The sequence below is a fragment of the Castor canadensis genome, chromosome X (assembly GCF_047511655.1).
Source record: "Castor canadensis chromosome X, mCasCan1.hap1v2, whole genome shotgun sequence".
In the NCBI taxonomy this organism is placed as follows: Eukaryota; Metazoa; Chordata; class Mammalia; order Rodentia; family Castoridae; genus Castor; species Castor canadensis.
In genome coordinates this window covers 32,721,606-32,731,394 of record NC_133405.1, presented here as the reverse complement: position 1 = coordinate 32,731,394, position 9,789 = coordinate 32,721,606, and the positions used below count along the sequence as shown (strand labels likewise).

The following is a 9,789-nucleotide window of genomic DNA, read 5'->3' as shown; positions in this document are numbered from 1 at the left end:
AGATAAATATGAGAATCAAATCTGTTTCTATGTACTAGCATTGAACACATTGATATTTTGTTTATTTACTTATTTTATTGTGCTGGGGGTATGTTGTGACATTTAGAAAAGTTCTTATAATATATAAAATAAATCATAATTGATTTACACACTCCATCATTCTCATTAATCCCCCTCCACCATTCCTGGAATAGTTTCAGCAGGTCTCATTTTTTCCATTTACATACATGAAACACATGGATATTGAAATTAAAATGAAATATCATTATGATTGTTCCAGAAAATGAAATACTTAGGTGTAACACATGTGCAGGACTTGTATGCTGAAAAACTACAAAATGATGGTAAAAAAATCAAATGACATCAATAAATGAAATGATTACTATATCTGTTCAGACTGCTATAACAAAAATGGCAAAAATCAGATGGCTTATAAACAACAGAAATTTAATTCTCACAGATTTGAGTGCTGCAATTTTCAAAATCAAGACATTGGCAGATTCAGTGACTAGTGAGGACCTGTTTCCTGGTTCATAGTCAGCTGTCTTTCCAAGGTAACCTCATATTGCAGAACAGAAGAGGAATCTTTCTGGGTCTCTTTTGTGAGGGCATTAATGAGAACATTGCCATTATGACCTAATTACCTCCCAAAGACTTCACTTCAAATACCCTCAAATTGGAGATTAAGTTTCAACACGTGAATGGGTGGGCACACAAACATTCAGATTATAGCAGACATAGTGTTTGTAGAATGAGACTCATCATTATATCATGTCAATTATCCACAAATTGATCTTTATGTAAAATGCAATTCCTACCAAAATCTCAGCAAGATTTTAAAGATAGAAAAGTTTACTGTAAATTTTATATACAATGTCTGACCATAGAATAGCTAAAACAACCTTTGAAAAATAGAATCAATTCGAAAGAATAACACTACCCAATACTATATAGCATTACTATATAGCTGCAGTAATCATAACAGTGAGGTGATTGTGGACAGATCAAAGGGGCAAAATAGAGAACACAGAAATAATGACACATGCATTTGCATATTCTTTTTTTGTGGGGGTACTGGGGTTTGAACTCAGGGCATACACCTTGAGCCACTCTACCAGCCCTAATTTTTGAAGGGATTTTTCAAAATAGGGTCTCGGGAACTATTTGCTTGGGCTGTCTTCAAACTGTGATGCTCCTGATCTCTGCCTCCTGAGTAGCTAAGATTACAGGCATGAGTCACCGGCACCCAGCTGCCTATCATATTTTTGATGAAAATGTAAAAAAAAATGTAATGGAAGAAAGATAGTCTGTGACCAAAGCAAAAAGCGAATCATTTAAAATTTTCAAGATAAGTGTTATGGAGTAGTGAGATGTCTTAAAGTGAGGTATTTGTTTTGGGAAAACAAGCCCTACTTTGTTTCAGTTACAGAGGATGCTAATTTTTATTAATACTTTTATTCTGAATAAAAATGAAAGATTAGATTCTTGGAAGATCTTAAATTAAAAATCTTATTATATCATTTGTTCCATGCATTGTTTCCTACATGGGTTGTCTCCTCATTCAATGTCCACAGGACTCTGAAAAGTTGTGAGAATAAACAGGCACAAACTAAAGGCCTGGCTTCTCCAACATTGTGGAAAAGGACTGTAATCATAAGGCTTCACTCTGCCACTTGGACAGAGCTTGGGGAGAATAACTTTCACAATATCCATGTTGGAAGAGGTTGCTTATTTTTGGTGAGACATTTCTTGCCAAGCCTTATGACATTCCCCATTGATGATACCAAAACTCTCCACAAGTACAGCAAAAGCTAAGAATAAAGAAACTTAAAGTTGAATACGCAGGGAGAAATAAGCTGGAGACATACTTAATGTTTGGAGATAAAACATTTCTTTCATTTTGCTTTGAGACAGCATTTTGCTATGCAGTCCAGTCTGGTCCTGAGCAGGAGATCTTTCTGTCTCAGCTTCCTGAGTGCTTGGAGAACAAGCATGCATAACCACAACCATATTTTAAGACCATTTTTGAGGTATGGAAAATAAATCTTTTAAGTCATGCTGGTCATAAGTAAAATTTTAACTTCAGAAGAGTTCAATTTTAAAAAGTACATAATACTACCTATCTTGTGTGCCATATAAGAAATAAATGGTACAATATTAATTATAATTTCAATAAAAATCCAAATTATAGCTCAGTTTATGAGGTTAGAGTAGGAAAATTGAGAGGAATGGTAATGACTGTCCCAGGAAATGTTAGAAATAAAGCAAAAGACAAAAATTTGTACAATTTGAGGCTATATCACTGCACAGAAAAGTCCATCAGTAATGAGTTCAAATATTCCATATTACTTCAGCATATGTTTTATAAGCAAGGAATGGCCTTTCCATATTTTAGTATTGTCTACCATTTCTGGAATGTAAACTCATACACACACACACACACACACACATTTGATTCTAAGCTCGAGAAGAGCTAGTAATAAGTATTACATCGTTCTGTTACTATCACCTTGCATAGAGCCTGGCACTTAAGAGGCCTACACACATTTACTCTGTAAACTACTCCAAGTGAGGTCCATGAAGCAGCTTCATCAACACACTTTTGGTACCTCGCTAAAATACAGAATCTCACGCCCTATGCTATACCTACAGAACGGGAATCTGCATTTAAACAAAATCCTCAAGTGATTCATTGCACATTAAAGTTAAGAAGCACTGGTCTATTTAACCAGCAATTGGAATGATTACTTGTGGTAGCATATCATGAAAAAGAAAGATAAAACATACAATCTTTTGTCTATATTGTCAGTTGATTCTGGACCTTTCCCTGTACTAAATTTATTATTCTTGTTCTCAAACTCCTGAGTGTACCTAATTGGAACACACTGCCTTTCTGTAGACATATGAAAAGATCTTATTAACAGTGTGCAAATGTGGGCTAAGTAAGAATACCAGGAGGAATGTTGAAGAGGCTCCCAATGTTGATTCAAGCAACTAATTCTACCTCTAATTCCTATCTCAACTAACACATTGCTGTAGCTACAGCACATATTTAAATTGATGATATTTATCTTCTGTGGAGTTGCTCTGGGGAAAAGAGAAAATTAAAGTAGAAAACTGTATATAACTAACATAAAGAGAATGACTTCAAACTCCACTCAGAATTATACCTGTAAATATGTCATTTTATTCCATTTTGCTCAACTACTCTGATGATGACCATAGCATTAGTTAATATACATTTGCTACACCTATTTAACACCAATGTCTAAGTTCAAAAGTACAAGTAAAATGTGTGTTACACATTACATCCAGATATAAATGGCAAATATATTAATTACATTTAAAAGGGTATAGACATTTTTTACAATGGTTTAAAGAAAATTGCTCTCTTTATCACCAAAGAAAGCATTTTCTTTCTAAAAATAGAAGTTTGTTACCAAAGGAAAGATACAAAATAAAATAATTAAATAGACTACAATCAGCATACTTATACATTGTGCTACTTAAAAACATATTAATAATTCATTGTCCCCTGAAAGACAAACTCTTTTGCTTGATTATTATGATAAAATAGACATCGTGTAATAAGTGTTATTTGGAATGTGAACAATGAATTGGGGAATGAATTCTCAAAAGGCCAATTCTAGAAACATAACCATTTCCACAAATCTATATATACAGATAATGGACATGTTAAGTGTACAAATTTTCAGACAGGTGGTTCAGTCTCAAATGACGGAAACTTCAATATAGTTCAGATTTCAGTTTTAATATCTTCCAGTTTCTTGAGATCTATGCAAAATGTGTAAAGCACCTCTTTCTTCCGTGGCTAATTACCTTCCTCAAATTCTTTTTTGGCTGGTGATCTCTTGATCTACAGAGAAGACTAGGATCCTGCTTCTTTTCTTCTAACACCAACACTTGCCCCCACCCTACCACTAGTAAAGTTTCAGTAGCCAAAACTCCTCCAGTCCAAACTTTGATCTTCATTGACTTTCCTTACCCCTTGCTTTCATCTTTCCCTCTTACTCTTTTCTCCTACTCCCTAATAGGAACAAAAATAATAATTTCCATGATGGTTCTCCTATAAAGCACACATGTAACATGCATGAACACACACATACACAAATAGTTTATGAGGTCTAGGTGCATGAAGGCTTATTCAGGTACTTCTCTAAGACAGCTTCTTGTTTAACAGGAAATTTTGGTGTCTGATAATAAGCTAACACTATTTTAAAAGCTAGTTGCAGAGATAGTTGAAATTTGCAGTAGTGGCTAAAATGTCTCTCATTCTTATTCCGTGTTACTGGAGACTAAGCTGTTTTTACAAACTAAACCTAATATATTTACTTCACTAGAGCTCAGGAAACTCTAATGAAATAAATGTCCTTCCTTAAACACCATGCTTAATCCTGTCTCTGGGCCTTTGCCCTCATTATACGTATTTCTAGGTGTGTTGTCTGTTGCTGCTACCTGTCACTGCCTAGCACAAGACTCATCTTTTCCAAAAATATTATTTCATGTGTAGTTTCACCTTGACCTTTTCCATTCATTTTCTTCTTAAGTATTCTCACCAACTAAATGATAAGAACACGGACTCTGCTTATGTCTTCCATATTTTCACAAGGATACAAAACTAGACAGTTCAGGGGAGCAAGGTTGAAAATAGAGAACATAATATTTGGCACATCCTACATACCTAATTGATGGATCTCACGAACTTCAAAACCTGTATCAAGTTACTAGATTTTTCCATTGGGAATTCCTTCCTCTGGTTAAAGAATATATTTTCCTGAATTCTTTATTCCTTCATCATGAAGAAAAAACTGTGGAGAAATTAAGCATTTTCAAATGATAACCTGTGAAAATACAGACTTTGAAATAAAATAGAGTAAACTGCTACCAATTAGCTTTTGGCTATTGAACAAGTTGTTTAAAGTACCTATACCTGAGTGCTATGGTTGAAATATACCAAACCAAACTCAAGTTGAAATAAGTCGTACCTTAGTGTTTAATAAGTGATGACTATCATTATCTACTCAACTAATTTATTCAAGCATTTACTATTTGACAGCTTTGTGATAAGCACTAAGTTTACAGTAGCTAACATAACACTTGGTACATATTGAGTTTGAAATCAGGCCTTGTGGTTAGGCTTCTTTCACTTGAGGTTAAATATCTAGTACCAATTTCTATACCAGTGTACTTACCAGGCTTTTTAAGCATGATTTTATGTTAGGCTAGATATGCTTCATCCTTTATTTACACAATTATATACTTTAGGTGAATGATAAAATTTTACATAATATTTTCTAAATTTCATTTTATTACTTTTGTCATATGATTTCAATTTATCATCGACATTCTTTAAATTGAATATATTGTTTAAAATTATAAAAAAAAAAACTTGTCACCACTAACTTTTGTTCTTACTCAAGTTAGTGAAAATTCTGAATTGGTAGGAACCAAGTCTCAATTTTATAGCCAAGTCTATACTTAATAGCCAATACTCTGCATGTAGTTATATACCTGAAAATCTTTCAAAACACGTATTCTATTATAGCACCTAGGATGGCATCTTTGACCTAAAAGGAATTCAAGAATATTTACTAAATACATGTACAAAAAATTTAACAAAAAGATGTTTTTAATGTACAGCACAATAGGTATTCCAACAAACTGTGTGAATAATTGGAAAATAAATTAAATAAATCTAAAGGGATCTGGGGAAAGAAAGATCAGGGGCTCAGGAAAAGTTTTACAATGAAGATAGGAATTTAGCTCAGTGTTTTTGCTAGAAAGTACAAGTAAAATGTTTGAGTGTTTCTGGTATCAGAGAATATTTAAATTCTGACTATGCTGTTTATGTTTGCATTTAAACAATTAAGAGTCACTGAAGGTTTTTGAGAGGGAAGAATCATAGAACCAATCTTATACCATAGCGAAATAAGAATATCAATGGGCGAATTGAATGAAGGAATAATGTTTTTTAAAGACTTCTTGTCGTTTATCAAGTAATTTCATATGAATTATCTCTTTTAACTCTAACGAAGACATTGTGGGCTAAGAATCTTATTTTTATGGAAATATAATTTGGTACTTTTTTCATCATGATGAAATAAACATATTATTTACAATTTTAGCAACATTTAAGGGAACAACTTAGTGATATTAACTATGCTCATATTAGTTCAGCCATTACCACCATCTTTAGAATAGTTTTCATCTTGCAAAACTGAAATTTGATACTCACTAAAACTCATTCTTCCTGCATGCCCTAGCAATTGCTATTTTTCCTTCCTTCCTTCCTTTTCTTTCTTCCTCTCCTTCTTCTGTTTTTATTCTTTTCCATTCCTCCTTCTCCTGCTCCTTCTTCTTCCATCCTTCTTTCCTTCCTTTCTTCCTTCCTCCCTCCTTCTTTCCTCCTTCTTTCCTTCCACCCCTCCTTCCTTCCTAACTTCTTTATTTATTTTTCTCTCTTTCCTCTTTTCTTATCTTTCTTCCTCCCTCCCATCCTCTTTTCCACCATTTCTGGATCCTTCCCAGAAAATAAATATAGGCAAATCAGGACAAATTTTATGATTCTAAATAGGTTAAATGTAATTTTCATATATGCTTTTTAATTCTATGATTTGTAACTCTTTTGTATAATTTCTTCTCTTGAATTCAAGTTTCTACCATTTGCATACAATATCTTAATTCCAACAAGTGACTTTAGGTGCTTTGTCTGCTAGTAGAAAACTGAGCACTTACGATTTTTGTTCATAACTAAATCTCACTCTGGCCCACCCACAGATTTTATGTAGAATAAAGCTAAGGCAGAATTCAAACACTACACAGTCAAAGCTAAGTATTTTTGTGTCAGTCTCCCATTGGGCATTTTTCACAAATATATCATAAATTGAATCTGATGCTTGGAGGAAAATAAGAGGAAACAAACTTAACCACAGGCATCAGATCCTAATCCATCTCCCAATGATCACATCCTTCTCCTCATCCTCCTGAAAATTCTCTCCTTTCAAATGTTCAGCCACCATTTAGCATAATTTGGTGAAATTTGGAGAAGGTGTCTTCCTGGTAGTAGCACGTTATAATTAGTTAAACTTTTAGAACACTAGATTACATTTACATTAAACTTTCCTCCAGATACAAATTGTTTTATTAAAAATAAGCTTTTAAAATCTAACTTGCATTCATACCAAGTTTATTCTCAGTGTCTTTTTTTTAAACTGGAGGCAAAACATAATCTGCGTCTTAGATTGGAAAACGTTAAATAATTAAAACCTATTTGGAGAAAGTACTTTTATCCATTCAAATATTTCTGATTCAAACATTTATTTATTGATGCTTATTTGTGTGGGTTTTTTTGTGTAAACACAGCTAAGCATTGTCCCTAATTAATTACGCACTAATTAGATATAACTGTGAAGGAATGAGACAGATATGATTAAAATCTAATTATTTAAATTTAAGGGAGAAATTTCTAGATGACTTTGATGTATCTGGATAAATCTTTTGGGAAACACTTGTAAGTAGGGTTGACTTTTCCCCTGAGGAGAGAAGAAATTCTCCCTGTGGACAACAATCTATGCTCATGGGTTCAAGCCTGCTCACAATGTTCCCTTTCTGACTACCCTGATTTGTTTAGTCAGTTCCCACTGTCATGTAGGCCAATTCTTTATACTCTCTTTCTCTTTGTATATATACATATATAGAGAGAGAGAAGGAGAGAGAGTGAGACTATATATTCATATATAATTGAGAGTATATATTCATATATAATCATGAATATATACAATATTTTGTATATGAATGTGTATATGTATCTATCTATCTACCTACACCTACCTGTCAGTCTAGAGATGGCTACCTATCAATCTAGAGATGGCTACATTTGTTTGTTAACTTAGCAATGCTGTAGTACACACTGATTTAGAGATTGGTATTGTGTATTTTATAGACTCAATTAACATCTAAAACAAATTAACAGTAAATAAAGGAGAATACTTTGAAAATGTGAGTAAGACTTATCTAATCAGTTGAAAGCCCTAAGAAAAAAATTGGGGATTTCCCCAAAAAGAGATGCAAAGGAAAATGAAACATAAACACACACACACACACACACACACACACACACATACACACACACACACACACACACAGAGTTGCTCATCAATTTATAATATGGCTGTGTTCCAAAAAAAGCATTGTCAGCTGAAAAAATTACAAATCGAAAATGTGTTTAACAGAACTAATCTGTCAAATTTCATAATTTTGCAACAAAGTATACTGTAGATAGAATGTCAGTTGTTTACCTTCCTGGTAGCATAGTCAACAGGTATCTATAACTTAGAAATCTGTTGTCATAAGCACACAGTATGCTTTCTAATGTTTAAGCATCATACAGACACAATTTAGAAAGAGAGGGAGGAGTACTCAATTAGAATATCTCTAATAGCAAGGAATATTCTTTTAATTTAATATTTTATCACACCACATAAACTTGTTAGCAAAGAGATCCTTAAAAATACAAATAAAATATGTCTGTGACTATTAGTCTTCATTACTAGGTTAAATAAAATTCCTGAATATAACCTAGTCTTGGTATTGCCAATGAACAAGTCTATATATTTTTATAGAACAACCACAAATGTAGCAATAATTAAGCAAGTGTAGGTCATGGTCACTGTTTTCTGATTTTTTTTGCCTTTAGTACAAGTTACTCCTTCCATAGTTTCTGGTTTGTGTTTCCTTTCATAATTACATTAAATCTGGATGGCTAAAACAAATCAAGGATTTTTAACTGATGTAAAGAGATGTAATGGATAGTTCTCAATGAATCTCACAATCTTTTTGAAAATAAGAAAAGCATTCAATTAATCTGAGCAGAGAACATTTCTCACCTGATCAAAAATTTAATATCAACCAGTCTCATAGATGAACATACAAAATTAGGGTTTCAGCTAGACAATAAAAAGAGTTATCCTCATATGATATGAACACAGGGTTAATGTTGGTTGTCTTGGCTTGGGGAATCACATGGCAATAACATAGCACATACACCTGATAAATTTAGGTTGAGTAAATTGCATCAAATTTCTCCCTGTTTTCATTTTTTCAGATCCATTTAAATGTATTATTTACCTCCCTGATGAAATATACAAAAAACTCCAAGTTCATGATTATATGAAGTTTTCTTCTACCCACTGCAAGTCTCTCTTTGCAGCAAGTATTGTTCTTCAAGAGCAGGGATTATGATATATTTATAATCAGATTTCTACTAATTAATCCCCTTGGAATGGTATTTCTCAGAAAAGCAATGTATTCCTTCATTAAAATCCATGTCTGTTCCATAAAAATCCAGTAATTCTCATTTTCATTTGCATAACAGAAGGTGAGAGTACACAAAGTTGGAGCCTAGTGTGGTAATCAAGGAAAAAATTGAATTAAAAAATTCGGTATAAATCTGATTCAGATGTTGGAGAGTTTGGAATTGATGAGTCTGGAAAATTTAGTTATTTCTTAATAAATTCCATTTGAATGAAACTATTTAATTGAAATAAGATATGTCACTGAGTTGGTAGTATAACTGCATTATCATAAAATTAATTATATTATTTCTTTTATTAAAATCAACATGGAAAAAAGTGGGCAGATCATTTTGTACTATGATTGGTAAATAATTTTATCTTTGTATCCTATGGTTGTAATCTTTAGAAAATGTATGGGATTTATTGCTCTTAGGTTAAGAACTCATTTTTGACACAATTCAATTAATGTGATAAG

The 9,789-nt window shown here is 32.7% G+C and overlaps 1 pseudogene; it reads right to left on the bottom strand.

The window, feature by feature from the left end:
- Positions 1 to 1,531: 1,531 nt before the first annotated feature.
- LOC141420104 (small nucleolar RNA SNORA73 family) lies at positions 1,532 to 1,718 on the bottom strand (annotated as a pseudogene).
- Between the last annotated feature and the right edge of the window lie 8,071 nt (positions 1,719 to 9,789).